Below are 21,500 nucleotides of genomic sequence, written 5' to 3'. Positions count from 1 at the left end.
TTCGTTAGACGTAACTACGTTGCAACTCGCGATCATACAGTTTAACCCATGGAAACATATCATAAGGTCTAATCAAATAATGATACAGAATGTCTAATTGAAACTTGAGTTTACGTTACTTGCTGGATACTATATAGATATACGTAAATACATAGAATATATTTCGTTATAATCGATAATTCTTATAATCCGGGGATGAGATATAAATAAAAGACATAAATAATGTTTTTTTTTTTTTTTTTTTCTTTTCATTTCTTTTCTTTTCACAACGAATCAGATATCTTTTGTTCGGTATTAATCGTTTTCGCTAATCGATATAACAAGAACCCAAGGGAAAACGTGTTGTAAACCGTAAAGTCGTTCATTTTCCTGCCTTCACGATAACGGAGATATCGTGAGAAGTTTGTTCGGAGTCACATATCCATGGAAACTATCACACATACTTACCAACACTGGTATCCAACGCGTTCGTGCGATCGTAGAAGGCAGATCTACGATGGTACGCTAGCGGCAGGAGTCTCGGTCCATAAGCGTTAGCTATCGGAGTTCCCATTAACCTCGATGGCTACGAAGGAACTCCTTCGAGTATCTTTTTTCTTCGATCTAACACCTTTCACAGGAAGAACCTTGTTTGTTGTTGTCATTTAGGCTACCCCAAGAGACTTTATTCTTTACTTTGATTAATCAGACTAGATTACGCAGACTTTATCGTCTACGATCTTTTCTCTCTCTTTTTTCCTTCTTTCCTTCTTTTTTATTATCTTCATTTCTATAGATCAAAAATAAAATATATGTATATGTACATGTATATATATATATATATATATATATATATATCCTTTTCTTTTTTTCATTTGTCTAAGTAGTTGATCGATAAATGGTTAAGTAAAAAGAAAGAAAAAGGCAAAGAAAAATTTATCAAACAGAAAATAATTCACACTCGTTGTCTATTTCTACTTTATTCGATTGGTACGATACATACGGATAAACGACGACACCGTTCTAAGTGAGAAAGAAAGAGAAGGAGAGAGAAATCTGAAGGAGGTATCGAGATGTGGATCGAGAAAGAGAACCAAAGCAAACTCGAAGATCCTCGTCCCGCGATATCGTTGGGTCACGAACCCCGACGCCTATTTGTTATTGTAATCTGCATCACTATGGATGAGACACGGATAATGGGCTCTTCGGATTTGCTGGGTCAACCTCGAGAAGGGAAAAACGAATCCGTGGTCATGGCACTTTCTGAGTACACGTAGATATCCATGTATGTACATACATAATACGTAAATGCATGTCTATATACGTTTTGTATCGATATTCAAATACAAGTGTTTTCTTTTCTATTTGTTCTTCTTCTTCTTTTTTTTTTTATTTATTTTTTTTCTCAGAGAAATTATGATCGAGAAAAGAAGGAAGGAAGAAGAAGAAAAAAAGAAAGAATGAACGATAATCGTAAAACTTTGTTTATCAAATTTTATAAGAATTATTATTGGTTCTTACGATATGATTTCGTAGGAATTGAAAACGCTTAACGATTTCGTTAAATTCATAATCCAGGGTAGTTCACGAACGGCCATAAATTTCCCTGTTCATAATGCACGCTATAATTTCCTTCTTCTTCACAGTCCGATACACAAAGAATCGAATTGCATTTTGAGGCTTGCCCGTGCGTGAGTTACGAGAAAGGAAAATCAATTGCCTTAGGGTAGAAGGATATAACTAGGGAACCACAGGACATGGGTCGACGAGTATTGCAAACGCGTATTGTCGGCGTCTTACCGAGTACGATGAAGCTGCACATCTATTTCATTTCAATGGAACTTCTCTTATCATAAATCATGATTTATTGCCAACAGGTATATATGTACGTTTATATACATATATATCTGTGTATATAGTTGTATATATATATATATATATATATATATATATAGATAGATGTATGTATATATATATATATGTATATTGAATTCGCAGTACCAATTCGATATCATACACGAACACGTCGACGAAGATTACTCGAGCTACTGACTACCTTTCGATACCCTCAGGGATATGAGAAGCTTCTAACTTCCGCGTACGTTTAATCGAAATCTTTTCTTTTTATCGTAGATATTTTCTTTACCATGTGAAACATTCGAGTATCGAAGTATCCTCGATCGTAGACCTCGTGTCTGTTAGGGTTAACAAGTAAATTGTATATATCTTAATGGAAGTTGTACTTTTTGTAATTACATGTTTAAAATAAATACAAGAAAGTAATGATTATTATATGTATATGTATATATGTATACATGTATATGTATATGTATACATATATATATGTGTGTGTGTATTAAAAAAAATGATAATTATATAATGATATCTATTATAATATAATTGATATAATATAAATTGATCTAGATATAAATTTCTTATATATTCAGATCGATATTTTAATTTTAAAGTTGAATCGAACGATCAATCAATGTTTATAGATAATGTTAAGTAATATTTATAAATGCTCGACGAATCGTAACTTCTCGGAAGATGTTTCTTTAATTGATATTACAAGAGATGAATTTTGTTTTAATCAAAAGTAAATTCGTTCAAAGACACGTGCCTCGTCTCGAGGATCGACTCCAATTAAGGCTTTCCAATCTTTTACGAGGAAAGAAATCGATTATAGGACGATAGCTTCGGGGAGTCGATTCACGTACTTAAATTCACGATTCTACGGGGATACGGAATTAAACGTCTCGATTGGACTCGTTACTTTCTAAGGTCGTTCAGCTTCGAGGATCAAATGCTGTTTCTCTTGAAGAGGGACAACGAATCCTCTGGTTTACGCGAGCACCAAAATTAGCGCCAGTGAAATACGTTCCTTTCGAATCTTCTCTTGTCTCTCTTTCTCTCTCTCTCTTTCTCTTTCTGTTTCTCTCGTTTCTTTTTTTCTCTCTCTTTCCTCGTGTTTTACGATTGAGTAGGCACAAAATGAGAATTCCAAGATTCCTAAAGGAGAATAGAAATCGACTTCTAGAGGATATTGCAATCCTTTCAAACCTAATGAATATGTAACTAACAATCACGATCTTCAATCACATGATTTTTTTTCTTTTGTAATACTTGTTCGATGTACAAAAAAAAACTTGCAATAAAAAAAAAGTTAAAAATTGATAACCAATTTTTACTTTTTAATTAAGACAGTATATACATACTGAATCACAATCTTTTGGATTCGTTTGATATATAAAAAAAAAGAAATATCAGAAATAATTAACTTTTATCACGATTAATTCAATTATTATGAAATCAATAAAATCTTTCTATAATAATGACTTATAAAAGTCTCGATCGTTTAACACAGAAAGGAAGAATTTCATTCGAAATAAAGTATTTCTTTAAGGCAGAAGGCTAAGAAAATATCATTCCGTCTTAGTGAAGGATTTAAGAAGGGTCGATTTGATATCAAGGGATAAAGAGAAGGTAGTATATAGCTCGATGGAAGCTCATAGTGAATTCGAGAGTGGCGAAGGGACGATACGAAAGTAATACGTTCCCTCAGCTTGCATTTTCTCTTTCATATATACGTATGTAGTACCTAGTACGTACCTATCTATCTACCTATCTACCTATCTACCTATCTACTAGAAGGGCTACCGAGTTTTGAGGATTCCGATATCTTCCATTTCATTTCCAATCGAGATATCCCAATAAGAGAAGTTCCTGCTTTCCGAATAAGCAAGTCGTCGTCGTCGTCGTCGTCGTCGTCTTCGTCCTCGCACCATGCCAGTGAGCTTCTCTCAATGTTCATAGTAAAGTCGAAAAGCATGGATAAAAGAAGGGAAATATCTAGAAATACTATGAAATATAAAATTTCGAGAGAGATATCAAAATGAAAATTTTGCGTCTATTTAAAGAAAGGAAAAAGAATTTCGACAGACCCCAAAATAATAATAATAATGATTATTATAATGATTATGATAATGATGATGATGATGATGATGATGATGATGATGATGACGATGTTCATTTATGTTATTATTGTTATTGTTATTATAATTAAAAAAAAAAGGAAAGGGAAAAATTACTTTAATACTTTCTCTTCCTTTAGTATTAAAATTATCAACACAAAAGATTTCGAAATTCAAAAGGATGCTACGATAGCGAGGAAGAGAAAAAGAGGGAAGGAAAGAGAGAAAGAAAGAGAAAAAGAGAAAAGGAAGAAAACGAGAATTCTCATGGAAGTAGAATAAAAAAAAGAAAAACGCGTGAGTCCATCGGTGAACGGATCAAACGGTAGAATATTTTTTCGATTTAGGTCGTCGCTATGTGTGCGTGTAAGGTACTCTATTCCTCCTTTCACCGTCGACAATAGGAAAGGCCAATAAAGTCGAAATTCATAGAATTCTTCGATGATGGCGTCCGACATCCTCTCCGAGCTTTTGTTCGTTCGTCGAAATAGCCGTTGTGTGGGAGGACAAAATGAAAGATTTCTTTCTAGATAATTTAACGATAATCGTATCTATTAAATATATATATATATATATATATATATATATATATATATATGCGTGTGTGTGTGCCGTTTATTTTGAAAGTGGCTTAAGTCTATTTTTGTAAACTGCATATAAAATAAAATAAAATAAAATAAAATCATATAGAATTGTAAGTACTATAAACGTTAACTTCATTTTTTTTTTAAATATATAGGTCACTTTTAAAATAAACGGCACGCACACATACACACACACACATATATATATATATATATATGTATCAGGTTGTTTCAAAAATTCACTTTTAAAAGATACAAAGATCTGTCAGATTCAATTTCAAACGAACTAATTATTATTTAAGAAATTTTCTTATGACATAGAATATTCGTTATTTTTATTTTTTCTCTTTTTTTTTCATTTTTTCTTTTTCTCCTTTTCTTTTTTTAGAGACACGTTGCACAGAATTCTAAAAGTTCGGATAAGAGAAGAAGATATTAAACGTTGTCGTCATGTTCGATCGCATTTCGGATTGCGAAGTATGTATTCCGCGAACGATTGAAGCCGGATATACATTCGGATTCTGACTATATCGCGAGGAAAGACCAGCGGAGGAGAAAGAGGAGAAGGAGAAAGGGAGGAGAAAGCAAAAGCAAAATATATATATATATATATTATATATATTATACCCTCTCTCCCTTAGCTTTTAATCCGATTAAGTAGAAAAAGTTCGATACTCGGTGGCGATGATGCTCAGATATAAGCTCTAATCCCTTTTTCGGCATACGACTGCACGGATTTGCTGGTTGCTTTCCCAACGATATCGTAACTATTTCCACCATGGTATACACCATAAAAGACGATCATTGCTATGATCTTAAATGATGGTTCGTTAGTTCGAGAAAATTTTTTCAACTGGAACGATCGAAATATTAATAATAATCCTCGTTCTATATCACATTGTACTAAGCTTTATTATTATATTCATTATTATTCCAAAATTAATTAATAATTATTTCTTTTTAATTCTCTCTTTCTTTCTTAATTCGAAACACCCGATAATGCTATGACATAATCGAATATATTTTATTTTTCATTTTAATCTTTGATCGTTCATTTATCTTTCAAAGGATAAATCGTTGTTTATAATGAAATAAATGGATGTTTATCGATCGTTTGATTTTTCGTTTTAAATTTTCAATGATTTGTGCGTAATCATTGTTTAAGAAGAGAGGAAGACCAGGTGTTGAATCGACGAAGAGGACGTATAGTATTACGTCGAAGGAGTGATCCTAGCGGCTCGAACAAACGACCTTTACCGAACCGTGTAATTTTGTTACTTGGAGGACGAGGTTTCGCAAACATGAAGTTCTTCCTTTGCCGGAGTTGCATATCGATCCTGTCTGCTATCGAAACGTTAGGATAAGCTGTATGAGATTCTCGAAAAGTGAGAGGATAGTAAGTACAGTGTAAGTACACTGGACTCTAACGATTCCACGATTTTCAACTTTCGTGAGAAATAATATTGACTGATTATTCGTGATTTTTTTTGTTTGATCGATGTAAGCTAATCATGAAGGATTAAGTGTTACTTTAAGTACAATCAAGAGATATCAAAGATAAGATGGAAAAGAAAGAAAAAAAGCAAAAAAGAATTTTCGGCAAATAAAAGTGATATCTATCCCTGTCGGACATAATCATTGAAGTTCACTGTACACGTTTTTACGTGCGAATGGTGAAAGTTCCCGCAGCTTTTTCCTGGAGAAGATCCACGAAAAATGCTCGGAGCGGTCAGCAGGTGCAATTAGATGCTGCAATAAGATAGCCATTAATAGCGACCGCGAGACGTCACGTAATTATAGTGATCGCATCACCGACCGAGGGAATCATAATACAGAACAGGAAGGGCCACTCGCTCGAGAAAAAAATCTTTCCGAGAGTAAAAGTTTGACATAAATACTTCACATTGTTACAATCGATGGGAATCGATATCGTGCGATTACAAAAATAAAAAAAATAAAAAGGGAAGAAAAAGAAGTATTGATCGATATCGCGATTCTCTCCCTTAAACAATTAAAATTGATAATCGAATTAAAATTTGATCGAATCTTACCTGTGATAAGATAAGACATTTTTGTCAACGTCGAAAGTTCGACATAATGACAATGACAAGATCTTAGAAATAAAAATTTTGTATCGTCTTCAATATCGACCTTGCAATTAAAATTAATTGGCATCGACTAAATACGGAATATATATATATATATATATATATATATATATATATATATAAAAGAAAGAAAAGAAGAGAGAGGACGGTTCGTAAGAGATAAAAGTACGAGATAAAAATCATCTGACGAAGGGCCAAGTCTATAATTTATCTTAGTCGTCGAGTAGTTTCACGGAGTGTCGCACTCTTCCTTCCGGTAACTCGAAAATGCAGAAGAGAAAACTACGTACTTCTCTCTCTCTCTCTCTCTCTCTCTCTCTCTCTCTTTTTCTCTCTCTTCCTCGATGTTTAAAAAGAACAAGAAAAAAAGAAAGAAAGCAAAAAAAAAAGAACAAACAGGACAAATACGAAAAAAAAAGGGAGAGTTAGAGGAAGACAGAGAGAAATCTTTCATTCTATTCCTCTCAAAAAAAAAAAAAGAGAAGAAAAAGGAAAGAAAAAAAGGGAAGAAAAGGAAAATAAAATTAAAAGAAAAGAAAAGAAAAGGCAAAAGGATAAAAGAAAAAAAAAACTGGTTACGCTGGCTCAGACACGGAAGCTGGAAAGCTCGCAGGACACGACGGTGTTTCATTACTTTTACCAACTCATTGTTCCTCGTGCGCGGAAAACGCGGCGCGTAACATAATTCATATCTAAACTCAAGTTTAATCCAGCTCTCGAGGCGGTCTACGGTGACCGGACAAAGTTACGAGTTCCCGTAGCGATACGAAACGAACTTGTCCTACGACGAGGATTACTCGCTTTGAAAGTCGAATAACTTCTCTCCTACCGTGTCCTCTCATTACTTTCCGCCATTTCTTTTCTCTCTTTTTGTTTTTTTTTTTTTTATACTTCATTCGTTTCCTTTTTTTTTTGTCTTTTTTGTTCTCTTTCTTTTTGTTTTTATTTCTGTTTTCCTTTTCTCAACCGGTTCGTCCGTCGACGAGTATTTCCCTGACACCCCATTTCCACCCTCACTTTGAAGTAATCCAAACAAAAGTCTAATTAGTGTCCGTGTGGATACTAGAAAAAAATAATAAATATATATACTCTCATATTTCCGCAAAAATAAAGTGAAGAAAGAAAAAAAAAAGAAAAAAGAAGAAGAAAAAGAGATGAGGAGGAGGAAAAAGAAGAAGAAGAAGAAGAAGAAGAAGAAGAAGAAGAGGAAGAAGAAAAATATTTCAACGAGAAATATTGCTTGGTCTTTTGGGTCGAATGAAAAAGGGAGAGAAAGAAAGAAGAAATAAGAGAAAAATAATAAAATCAAATCGAATAACGAGGCAAAAAAAAAAAGAAAGAAAAAAACAAAGGAAAAAAAAAGGAACGGAAACGACGAAACAAAATGATAAAAAATCTTGAGTATCGTCGATTAGGATCATTTTCTCTATACTCAAGACCATATCAATGATTCGAGACGCTCGTCATCTTGAACAGACAACGATCGTGGGAGTATCTGCGTGAACGAGAGAAGGAAAGAGAGAAAAAGATAGAGAGAGAGAGAGAGAGAGAGAGAGAGAGAGAGAGGGAGAGAGAGAGAGATCTTCTAAACGCCGGACATCAAAGCTTGATAACGCAGAGTTAGACTAAATCGAGCGGAACACGTGCGAACGCTTTATCGCACTGATTCACCGCACCACTAATGTCAGTGATCTTCGATAGGTTCGTGTGAAAATGATCGCGCGACGATCGATCGACGTACGTGTACGAGGAAGAGTACAACCTTAAATCGGACGGATGATCGCTTCGATAATCTCGAATAAAATCGTGCACGATTTACGTTATGTATCGACATGAACCATAGAACAATTTTCATCGATACGAATAATTCACTTCATTCATTTTTTTATTGTTATTGTATTTTTTATGTGTTTTTTTTTTCTTTTTATATATATATATATATATATATATATATGTACACATACATATACACATATGTACGCGATTATTCTTCGAAATAAATTCAGTCAAAAATTTTTCCACGTCAGATTTCCTTTTATTTCTTTTTTTATTTATTTGTTTTTTTTTTTTTTTTTCATTTCCAAACGTTCCATTTCATTTCGTATTGGATATATCTATGTTTTTAAGTTCGAGTTTGAAATATCCTTCCTGATAAAAATCCTTTTAAATTAAACCCCGCGAAGCGAAAACTGTGTGTATGATCTAATTTATTCATAATGATTGAATTAGTTCAATCAATCTCTATAGATGGAACTTCGGGAAGAAATCTTTAATAGTTTATCATTACAGGTTAAACTTTATCGATCGCGTTAAAGTCCGAATTTTCGCGGACGAGGATGAGCGCATGCGCGTGAAAAAGAGAGAGGGGGAGAGAGAGAGAGAGAGAGAGAGAGAGAGAGAGATTCATTACGAGAGATTGATTATAATCAGGGAAGATCGATCATGAGTTCTACTGTCCTTCGTAAATCGAATGCCTGATATTTTATTTAGCAATACATTTTGTGTAAATAGGATCTACCGTATACCCCGTTGAAATTCCATGAAAATATAGCCAACGCTAATGTACTTTTAACGAGCACGAACTAAAGATCGGGACGTTCTCAGAGTTATTTTCTTTCTTTTTCTTTCCTTCCTTGAACATCTTTATTATTATCATTATTGTTATCAGTAAATGAACATTGAAAAATAACGATAGCCATTAAACATGTTTTATTTTCTATTTCTTTTTTTATTTACGATTAACACGAAGTTGTATTAATTTTTTTAATATCGTCGAAAACTGTATTAATATTTTTCTTGTCCTTCTCTTTGCGAGAAGAAAAGATTGAAATAATTATTATAATAAATTAAAGGAAAGAGATAGGACAGGTATGGAAGTATTTTCTGTTGAAACGTTTCGTTCGCAGTAGGATTGAGATTCTTCTTCTTTTGAACAGCCGACGCATCTTCTGCTTCTTCTTCTTCTTCTTTTCCATACAGATCGTATCGATACTTGGAAGCAAAGACCGCAAGAATAAAGAGAAATAAAGAAAAAGAGAGAGAGAGAGAAGCATAATTTGTTACCGTATGTACAGGATGATCAAAAAGTAACAATCTCTTTCCAATCTGTAAAACTTCGAAAGATTTTCTAACAAAGATTAAAAGATTTAAGATAAAAGAAAAAAGAAAGAAGTACTTTGAAGGAGCAAAAGATGTGCGGAAAGAATAGCTATTTTCGAGAACGGAATGTTCCTTCTCGAAGAGGAATGGACAAAGATAGAAAATCGATCGAACACTCAGGTCACGAGAAATTACCGTAGCGTGCACCTAGTTGAATATCAATGCACTCGGAAGTGTAGTATGAGCGAGAGAGAGAAAGAGAGAGAGAGGGAGAGAGAAACTTGTTCTTGCAATTGCAGTAATCTTTGGGTAATCGACTTTCCAATCGCATTCATAGATACCTACCTTCGTAGGAATCCAAAGAACATTTGAGATGACTATAATGTCCGCCAATATACTAATTCTCCTATAAATTCTATCGAATTATTTACTACGAAAAACCTCCCCTCTTAGTCGCCAAGAAAGAAAGCAAAAAAGAAAGAAAGGAAGAAAGAAAAAAATCTAAAAAGGTCAAAAAAAATATATTAAAAGATCTATTCGATTAAAAATCGATTTTTCGACTTAAGAAAAAAACGTATGATAATTAATCGTAGATATTCGCACGAAGAAAGAAAATTAATCTATGTATTATGCAACGATCTTGAACATTTAAGAAGAAGGAGAAAAAGAGGAAGAAGAATAGGAGTCGATCTTATCGTAACTTTTGAAAATATCATTTTGGTCATTTTGATCACTTGAGGAGACTCTGATCTTTCACTTCTGGATACTATCATATTGTTGATAATGCTAATGTCAAATTGCGATATGTCTAGGTACTAACTATATATTTCTGAGACACCGCAGACCGGGTTGTGTCATTAAAGGCATCGTTAGTAACAGCTGTGTTTTACATCGTTCCTTGATTTCTCGCCATCTTGGAAAAGTCTCTACCTCGTCCTCTTCGTCCTCTTCCTCTTCTTCCTCTTCTTCATCATCTTCTTCCTAGAATCTATCCCCACTACAGCATCACTCTGTCTCAACGACCATCCCTCACCATCGTTGTCTCTTTCTCTTATCCCAGCCGATTCAAAATGAAGTGTATCGTTTGCTACGAGAAGATAGTTAAGAGAAAGAGAGAGAGAGAGAAGGGAGGAGAGTAAGAGGAAAAGGGAAGAATGGGATCTAAACGTTAACCGATAATGTACACACTATCGACTTGAATTTCCACACGGGACACTTTACTTTCCTTGACATATTGCTCTTTGGTTAAGGGTAAGGTAAGGATGCCTTTACGAAATACGAGAGAAAGAGAAAACGAAAAAAGTGAGAGAGAAAGAAGGAAAGAGAGATAGATAGAGAAGTCTCTACATCGCGGTTTCCGTTTTGAGTTGAAAGCAGGACGGTAGCGAGATGACATACGACCGCTCGTAAAACATTGTGAGAAAGCGCCTTAAGGTACGTAACTTGCCTCGAGAGGAATGGTCCTCGCGAGAAAGGAGATTCGAAGATGAGGCTAAAGGAAAGATTCTCCATCTACTGTATGCAGATATTTTCTCTCCTTGTTCTTATCTTTTGGTGTATATATATATATTTTTTTTTCTTTTTTCGTTGGTGGTAATAGCGATGATGGTTTTGTTTTTCGTTTTTTTTTGTTCCTCGATTTTTGTTTCGTAATGTTTTGTTTCCTGTCTTTATCGTCGTCGTCGTTGTTTCTTGCTTGCATTTTTCTTCTCTTTTTGTCTTTTATCATAACCTCACGTCCATCCTAGAGAAGATAATCCTTATCGATTTGGTACCACCTGCATTGTGATAAATACGCGATAAATTTTCGAGGATTTAAATCTATTCGAAGGATTTCAATTTCTTTCGTTGAAACGTATTAAAATGTTTCGCCGATACGATCGATATATGCATTTGAATTGTTTTTTATTATTAAAAAGAAATAATGATAATAAGAAACGAAAATAAAAATAATAGTAATTAGAAAAAAGAAGAGAGAAAAGAAATATGTAAAAAGAATTTGTCGGACTATTTAACAAGTAAGATTACGAGGAACGAAAAAGACAATTTAATAGCCGGTAATTCGAGTAAGATCGATCAATGATGATCCTACGTATCCACGTAGAGATCATTTCGAGTTAGCTCGCGTGATTCGTGCTAGTAACAGGGGTAGCCATTCACGATAGATATTTTCTCTCATTTCGAGCGGCACGTGAAAGCCGTTAGTACTAATTCCAAAGGGAACGGTACGGCGCGGCAATGTTTCGAGAAAACAAAAGTGCCTGAAACTGCGATACCATTTTCTTTTTCTCGATTATACCATGAGGTCACGACATTTAAAGACGTTTATCGTTGCCTTACTCGTTGTGAAAGAAGAAGAAGAAGAAGAAAAGAAAGGAAACAGTAAAGAAAACAGGGAAAAAAAACATTTCGTTGCTCTTTAAACGATTGTGATATGTTTCTTTACTAATCTCTAATCTTTGAGAAAAAGAAAAAAAAAAAAAGAAATGAAAAGAAAAAATATTATATGACGAAGTTAATAAAAGTGATAAAAAATAGTGAAACGTTTCGGGGAATAAATAGATAAAATGATATCTTTGGAACGATTTTAAATCTTCGCTCTATTTCGTTTTTATGAATTTTTGAAGATTCTTTCACGATTATCGTGCATTTTGAAAATCTTTTTTAACCTCTTAACTCGCGCTTGACGATTATATTCGTTGTTTCTTAATTTTTCTTAAACGAAATAGATACACATTATTTAACAGATTAAATCTTTTTTAAAAGGTTCCTCTTATAACATTATTGATATATATTTGTATTATAATTATATTGTATATCAATTATCAAATTAATTATCTTTAGCTTTGATTAAATTTTTTTAGCTTTTGACTATACCTACTATATATGTATACAATGTGTGTGTGTATATATATATATACACAACATTATATATCGATATGAGAGAATTATTTAGTTTGTAATATTGTAATATTTTGATAAGAAAATATAAAATGGATTAACTTTAGCAGTCTACATTATCGACGTATACTATAGATATACATAGTAAACAACGCTAGTCGAGGCTTTCTCTCTCTCTCTCTCTCTCTCTCTCTCTCTCTCTTTCTCTCTCTACCTGTGCATAGAATGTATAAAAATTGCAAATTACTATGGTTGTCCCAAAGCCTCAGGGCATGGAGCCGGAGAATCTGGGAAAACCTACTTCGTTTTTATCACCTGACCCGAGATTTTAAGCTAAAGTTGATGCGGTAAACGACATTTTCGTTAGCAACGAAAATAGAGTTCATCTCGAGTGAATATCTAGAATTTCGTTTCTTATTTTTCCCAAAGGAATGCATAAGAATAAAAAAATAAATAATAAAATAAAATAAAATAAAATAAAATGAGACAAAAATAAAAATAAAACGGAAAGGAATAATTCGATACACGTGCGCTCTTTCTCACTCTTTTACTTTTCTTTTAGAGATAGTACAAAAGAAAAAAGAAGAAAAAACAGTTAAAGAAGGTACAAAGGTAAATAAAAAATTAGTTCGACGAAAGAAAAGGATTCGAACGATTTGGGGTAAAATTTCGAAACGAAATGAGATGCTAGTTAATTCGTTCGATCGAAAGAGAATGGGAATTAGAAAATGTGAGAGAATAGTTGAAATTTGTTGGGTCCAAGAGAAGAAGTGGCTGAAAGCAGTAGGTAGAGCCACGCGAGAGGCATCAGAGGAAACGTTCGAGGTTGAAAGAGGATTTAATTCAATTTGAGAAGGAAGTTATCTGGATACTCGATAACGATTCTCGTATTTCGAAAGTAGCCGAGCCTTTATCTTACGCTCCTTTCGTCTGAACTACCAAACGCTTACCTCTACTATTACTTCTTCTTCTTCTTCTTCTTTTTCTTCTTTTTTTTTTTTGCTATATATATCTCTCTCTCTCTCTCTCTTTCTCTTTCTCTCTTTCTTTTTCGTAAGGTTGAAAGAGGATTCGACGAAATCGATAAAGTTTTCCCTCCCCCTTTTCTCTTTTCTTTTTTAGCTTTCACTACGAGCCGTCTCTACCGCGATTACCAACCTACCGAATGCGTGTGTATGTATGCGTACGTCTGTGTGTGTGTGTGTGGTGTGGGAGTTTGTGAGTGTGTGAGAGAGAGGGAGAGAGAGAAAGAAAATTCTCTTCTTCAATTTTGTCAGAGATTCTAGACCGCCATGGTCTCGAACGTGGAGAGATTTAATCAACGTCTCTTTGCCTTCCTCTTCTACTTCTTCTTCTAGTTCTCTGTTACTACGATAAATCTCTTAATGACCGAGCCGACTCGAAAATTCGAATTTCCAGTTAGAAACCAAGAGGGGGGTTGATAGGGAAAGAGAAAGTGTGTGAGAGAGAGAGAGAGAAAGATGGAGAGATAGAGATAGAAGTGGAGAGAAGATGATCGTATCGACACCTGCGATGCCAATTTCCGGAAAATATCTTCTATCTCTCTTTCTTACTCTCTCTCTCTCTCTCTCTCTCTATATATATATATATATGAATACGTGTGTGTGTATATATATATATATCTTTTCGTCCATCGATCCTCGTTTCCATTTGAATTCAGTATTTGGATAGCAAGATACCTATGTATCACATAGATACGAAGATTGATTGAAATTGACTGATAGCTTGTTCGATTATCAAATTAACATGACCGACTATACGATTATATTTGATTTATTATAAATATATAAAATATATATATATATATATCAATATTAGAATCATTTCGTAAAAATAAATTTAATAATAAATATACAGGGGTTGGTATAGGTATTTATTACTTAACTCGAACGTTACACGTCTGAAAATTTTCGTTCTAATGACACTCCCGTTTCCCTAGATTTTCTGGGAAGAAAATTTATGCACGATATCATGTATTATCGAGGGAACTGACCGTCCAACGAGAGAACCTGTCCAACGACGAGATACCGTCGGTGATTTTCGGATGGTAGAGCGACGTGAACGAGTACGACGACGAAAACGAGAGAAAAAGAGAGAGAGAGAGAAAGAGAGAGAGAGAGAGAGAGAGAGAGAGAGAGAGAGAAGCCTAGAGCAATGTTTACGAAGTATATAAAATCGCGGACACACCCGTGGCTATGCATAGTGATGCGAGAGTACCACCAAGTACCACGAAGTTACGACGTTACGTTCTCGTTTTACGGGAAAAATTTAACCCTAAATCACAGACTCCAAATTTTTCCCTTAGGGGAAACTCTTTCTCCTCGTCATCTCCTTTGTTGTCGTTCGATCTCGCTATCGTTAACTCTTTCTTCCTTTCTTATTTATTTTTCTTTTTGTCTTCTTCTTTTTTTCTCTTCCCTTTCTTCATTCTCTTTCGTTATTTTTTTTTTCCCTTTCTTTTGCTATCCTTTTCTTTCTCTCCTTTTCTTTTCTTTTCTTTTCTTTTTTTTTTTTTTTGTTTCGTTTCTGCTCTGTTTCTGTTTTCACCCGATGCATAAACTATTCGTTACTTTTTAATGGATAAAAAAAAGAAGTGCGTTAGTTGAAAAGAAACGAGCTCCGATATTTGAGGAATTTGTAAATAGGAGAGAAGGAAAGAGAGGAAGGAAGAAGGAAGAAGGAAAAATAAACTCGGAAAGGAAAATTCTACGTTTAAAAATTATTTTCCCCCTTTTTTTAATGCTCCAGAAGATGGTTTGAAGAAAAAAAGAAAGAAAGAAAGAAAGAAAAAAAAAGAAAAGAAATAGGAATAAATGATGGAAAAAATGAAGTAAAATAAAATAAAATAACATAAAAAAAAAGAAAGAAAAAAAAAGAAGAAAATAAAGAAGAAGATAGTTCAAAAGATATTTGCAGTTTTAATGTTTCCCTTTGAAACGTTTGAAAGTAGCTCCGATTTGTAAGAGGCTCTCTCTTTCTCTCTCTCTCTCTCTCTCTCTCTCTCTCTCTCTCTCTCTCTCTTCCTTACCAAAAGAAAAAGTTCCACAGTTGAAGAAAAAGCGAAACGAAGATATTCCTCTTCGGTTTCACGATCGAACTTCTCTCCCAACTATTTTTCCTCGACGAGTCCTTTCCTCGTCTACCGGTAAAAAGGATCCGTTCGTCCGTATACTCTTCTCTCCTCTCCTCTCCTCTCCTCTTCTCTCCTCTCCACTGCTCTCCTCACCATCTTCCGATATCGTAGCCAGCATGAAAAGTACTTTACCTCCAATTTACAACCTTTGAATCGCGTTTCCTTTTCTGAGACTTTCGCACTCGTAGCTACTTAGGCGACACTTGAAACTACTAAATCTCATTATCGAGACGACTCTCGTTGTCCTGAAAGAAAACGCGATAACAACGTTTGCGCAAACTATTTTAAGAGCTTCGGATAAAAAAAAAAAGAAGAAGAAGAAGAAGAAAAGAAAGAGAGAAAGAAAGGAAACAAAAATAAAAACAAAGAATAAATAAATATGAGCGCAAATCGATAAATCGACGAGTATAAACGAATAAAACAAAGAAAAAACAATTAAGGATATTTTTAACGTTTTGCATCGTGATTTCGCGTTCAACGCTGATCGCATTCAAAACTTCAATTACAAAATTACGTTATATTACATTATATTATATTATAAAACAATTAATAATATTAATGAGACATTATAATATATTAATATTAATAAATATCTAATAATATAAATAAATTGCATTATAAAACAATTAATGATATTAATAACGTATATTATCCTTCGAATAATTAATTCACTCGATATCAAGTTAGAAATATCTAGCGTTAAACTGGTAGAAAGTTCGATATCGATAAGGGAAGTTAGGTGGAGAACACAGGAGGAAAAGAGTTTAAATGGGAAAACCATTGCCGGAAGTAAACTCACGTAATTTAGATCTCGTAACGCCGACAAAGCACGCGGCAACGTTTACCTCGTCCCACGAGAACGTTCTTCGGTCTTTTTCGTGTTCCCGAGCTTCGTTATCATTTCTTCTTTCTTTTTTTGACTCTCTCTCTTTCTCTCTCAAGAGAGAGAGAGGGAGAGAGAGAGAGACTTTTACAGCGAATTAGTTCCCTATATCTCTTTCTCTCTCTCTCTCTCTCTCTCTTTCTCGTTAGCAACATGCTGTGCTCGTGACCTCGAATAAAAAAAGAAAACAAAATCACGAAAAAGAGAAAAAAAAAACAAAAAAAAAATAAACAACTACGACGACGACGAAAACATATTTTTAAAAAAGTTATTTGATTTCGTTTCTTGTTTGTATTTTTCTTTCTTTTTTTCGTTTTTGCTCGAATCGAATTTTGGATCGATCCAACAGGAAATAAAATATTTCGACGATCCTACTTAAATCCCTTTTCCATTAACAAGATAAATAGGATCAAAGACACTGTTTTACCAGACAGTTTCTTGGAATTAAGCCAAAATATACGAGAACGAGAGTAACGCCAACGCTAAAAGTAGATCCTTTTTCCCTTCTCGTCTCGCGACTTATAGTGTTTCTTGTTTTCGGCACCTTTAGAAACACCATTCCGTCCAGGATCATCCACATGTTCTCTCAAACGCATTCTCCTGAGAGCAAGCACATATCCTTAAATAGGTCCACCCTTTTCTCGTATAAAGACACACCTATGTATGTACTGGGTGACCCAGGTAAACTTTTAAAAGAAATTTTTCATGTTAATGTATATACTTCATTTTCTTTCATTTTATTTCTTTCTTTTCTTTCTAGAGATGGCTTTAGTACATAAAAACAATAAAAAAATAAAAAAACAGACATTTGATAAACATATATCCTGTTTGATTTCGTTTTCGAGTTAATCCAAACTTTCTATCGCAATAATTCTTTCGTTAGAATCATGTAGATCAAACAGAACGATAATAATGACAGAAATTCTTGAAACGTAACAAAATCGAACAAAGTTTCGAAGAAATTCGAGCAACATCTGTATATTTGATCGAAGATAATAATAAAACAGTCATTGATAAGACATCTGCAAACATGTATTCAGATTTGAGAAGGTCGTATGAAACATCTCCCATGAAACTAAGTTAAGTACTTACTTACTTACTTACTTACTTACTTACTTAATTACTTAGCTATACAAGCGAACAAAGTATTTTTTCTGAAAATCAAATATAACTCTATAACTCAATAAAACAAAATCATATGTTAGTAGTTTAAAACTTCTCTTTCTTTTTTTATTCTCTTTTATTGATCAGACACGTAGCAGCCATAACTAAAATATTTCCCACTCGTTCTGATACACCCTTTATATATGTAGATGTATGTATGCAAATGCATACACATATATAGATTGTTATATACGTATACCTGCGTACATATGTATAGTATACTTGGTACGGTAATGAAACGGTCTCGGGGACCTTTCGCGTAGGAGGAGAAGCGAGTTTTATCATCCCGAAACTGGAGAAGGTTAGGCCAAGGTAAAAGAGACGAAGAAGACAAGCCGAAGGATGAGAAAAAAAATAGAAGAGCCACGATAACGGCATATTTACCCGTACATACATACATACATACATACATATATACATACATCAAAGAAGCAAAAGGGAAAGAGCACGTAATGGAATCCCTTTTTTAGAGTGCTTGCTTAATTTCTTTTTTCTTTCCTTTCCTTTTTTTTTCTTTTCCTTTTTGTTTTCGTTCCATTCCAACAAAAATTTTCAATTTCGACGAGGAAAGGTGATTTTTACAAACAAAACCGATCAAATTTATATACACGCGGAGTAAAACGTATTATTTATAAAGCACCTGTTATTTTGTTTTAAGAGGAAAATTCTTTAAAAAAAAAATATATATATATATATAAATAAATACAAAAATAAATGAACGAACGAACGAACGAAATGAATGAAAAATAACTAAACGACGCTTATTTCTACCGATTAATTTTTTAAAAAGGAACACATTTTGCGGAAATATCTTTCTCTATCTTTCTCTTTCTCTGTCTCTCTCTCTCTCTCTCCCTTTCTCTGTCTGTCTGTCTTCCTTATTATAATTATTTTCTGGTGTAGTGCAAAATCGCGTTGGTTGAACTTCCGCTTTAAGAAACGCCATTTTCTTCTTAAATAGACCGTGCGAATAATTAAGTTTTCGCATAGGAAAAAAAAAAGAAAAAAGAGCGAGATATCTCGTTAATAATACATGAAGCATCTCTCTCTGGTAATTTCGAGAGACTCAGCTTCTCCGTTAGCTTATACATTTCCTTAATGGTGGGAGCTGGTCTTTAAACATTTTCTTTTTCGTTTTTCTTTTTTTCAGTTTCCCTTTACCTTTTTTCTTTTTTCTTATTCTTTTTCTTTTTCTATCATGCATTTACAGTCAACTCGTGATAAGCTCGGGAAAAGCGAGACGATCCTATTCCGTCGAAAATACTACTCTTTCTACATTTTCCAAAGGTTTCCCAGGGCGACTATATTTTTCTTTAATTTTTAAAGAAGCAAGAAAACGAAGGGGTGAGCGTGTTAGACAAAGTCGGGTAATGCTAGCACATACAAACATGTAAAAAGATCGATCTGTGGTACTCCTATGGTACAAAAAAACAAGTCGCTTTCCTTTCTCTTGACTGGAGATCAGAGAAGAAAAATTATGAGTGAAGGAAGTATTATTGAGGTCGCGTTAAGAAGATCGTAAGAATGTGTGTGTGTGATACGTAAGAAGGAAAAAGCTTTTATAATATAGGAAATAGATCTTTTCAATGTAGTAGAAAAAAAAAGAAAAAGAGTTAATGTAACTTCTAATCTAATCTTTTCATTCTTTCAATCTTCTTTGTTTCATGTCAGTCAAGCATTTTAATAATATTTAAACACGAGATAGACAAACTATATAATTAAATAATATTTCAACGATATTACAAGCGTTTAAAAATTACACGGCTTGTAATGCGTAAAATAATTCAATTTAATATTCGAATTGCATGAAATTTTGAGATCTTGAGATTAAATAAATTATACTTTTTAATCAATCTTTCCGTACGGTCAAAGTTCATTCATTTATTATTTCTATAACTTTTTAATTATTTAAACAATCTGTATAATTTTTATTTGATAGAAAAATTGATGTCACATGTAACACAACTAACTCTTCATTGTTAAATTAAACAAGCTTATTAAACTGATATAGCAGTTGGTACACAGAGTTATACTTGTAATTCATATTTTGTTCATATTTTCTAAAGTCGAATACGCTACAAACGAAAGTTGGTGAACAACTTTACGCGTAGCGATGAATGAAATACATATGAAAACTGGTTTTATATGTAATCAGACATTAAAATAATAAAAATATATGATTAATAATAATTTTCGATCCTGCCAGGATTCGAACCTGGAATCTTCTGATCCGTAGTCAGACGCGTTATCCGTTGCGCCACAGGACCGTTGAGGTCACGCGCGAGATATATGATCTTATAAAACAACACTTTATTAATTATAGGAATATTAATTGAAAAAGAAAAGGAACGATTCAAAAATTATTACGTTAGAGTTACACCAATAAAAAATGTTTTTAGAAAGTATGAGAATATATTCGAGTTATAATTAATTATTTTCAACAATGTCAATATTGCAACGCGTCAAAATCAAATTCGATTGTTGTTTAACCGTGATTTTAATATTATAAAACATTTTTAGAGGATGGATTGTCGTACTATTCGTCGAAAAGACCGAATTTATTACACATACACACATACTTGTATATATATATGTATGTATGCATATGAACATAATTTCCTCAAGGCTTCAAAGTATATAGAACATCGTTTGAAAATTCTGACATTTAGCAAAGTTATAAAAATATATAGAGATACGGATTACACAGACTGAATATATTATTAAAACTTCTTTTATACTTTTCCCGAAACTATATTCCTCCGACATTTCAGACATATAATCTCCATTACTAAATTTCGTTGAAATTTTTTGGAGAAAATATTCTACGTATAATATACGTATAATATTCTACAACATGGAGATTTTTTTTCGATATTTCGATTATTTAATTTTCTTTTACAAACATTTAAGACTGATTTATCCTTCTTTTTATTTTATTCTTTTTTTTATTTTTTTAGTAAAAACATTACTCCATTTTAAATCGTTGCCATTTCTGTAATAATTGAATATTTTATAAAATTAAGTAAATTAATATTTTAAATATTATATTACTGTCGATAAATCAAGTAGAGATATTAAGTTATGATATTTCAACCTTTTGCAATACTGGCGACCAACAATCGATGTTCCAGAAAGTGAGTTACGTAAACGAACAAACAACTTCGCCATTTTATAATATATCGACGTAAAAGAAAAAAAGAAAAAAAATTGATACATAAAGCTAAAAGTTACGTTTTTACATCATGAAAAAATTATCTCTGGAAAAAAATTCGGAAACTTATTTTTATACGCTCCAGAATGGTCTTCCCAACATTAAGTAAAAAACATCGCAGAGCAAGTATCGATAAAAAGTTTATATCTAATATAATAAAATATAGTTATTAAAATAAAATATTAATCAATCTCATCAATTTCTATATTTTTAAGACACATTCATAAATACAAATCATCTGCTACTTACGGATTAAAGAAACAGTTAATAATAAATAATGATAGTGTTTGTTATATAAATGCATAAATGTAAGACATACTGTAAGAATAAAACATACTGCATAATGTAAGAAACTGCATTTATACAACTGCACATCAATTCTTCTTCATTAATCCGGTATGGTCTAGTGGCTAGGATACCTGGCTTTCACCCAGGAGGCTCGG

At 33.1% G+C, this 21,500-nt stretch overlaps 1 protein-coding gene and 1 non-coding gene across 2 annotated transcripts in view; both read right to left on the bottom strand.

The window, feature by feature from the left end:
• LOC122628573 (mannosyl-oligosaccharide 1,2-alpha-mannosidase IA) overlaps positions 1 to 21,500 on the bottom strand; it is a 301,060-nt gene that overhangs the window by 166,070 nt on the left and 113,490 nt on the right. The gene's annotated exons all lie outside the window — the stretch shown is intronic.
• On the bottom strand, positions 20,041 to 20,113 carry Trnar-acg. The gene has a single exon. It is a non-coding gene; the product is annotated as a tRNA-Arg (tRNA).

The sequence above is a fragment of the Vespula pensylvanica genome, chromosome 4, assembly GCF_014466175.1.
Source record: "Vespula pensylvanica isolate Volc-1 chromosome 4, ASM1446617v1, whole genome shotgun sequence".
Classification (NCBI taxonomy): Eukaryota; Metazoa; Arthropoda; class Insecta; order Hymenoptera; family Vespidae; genus Vespula; species Vespula pensylvanica.
Note: the sequence above shows the minus strand (reverse complement) of the source record. Positions and strands in the feature narration are given on the sequence as shown.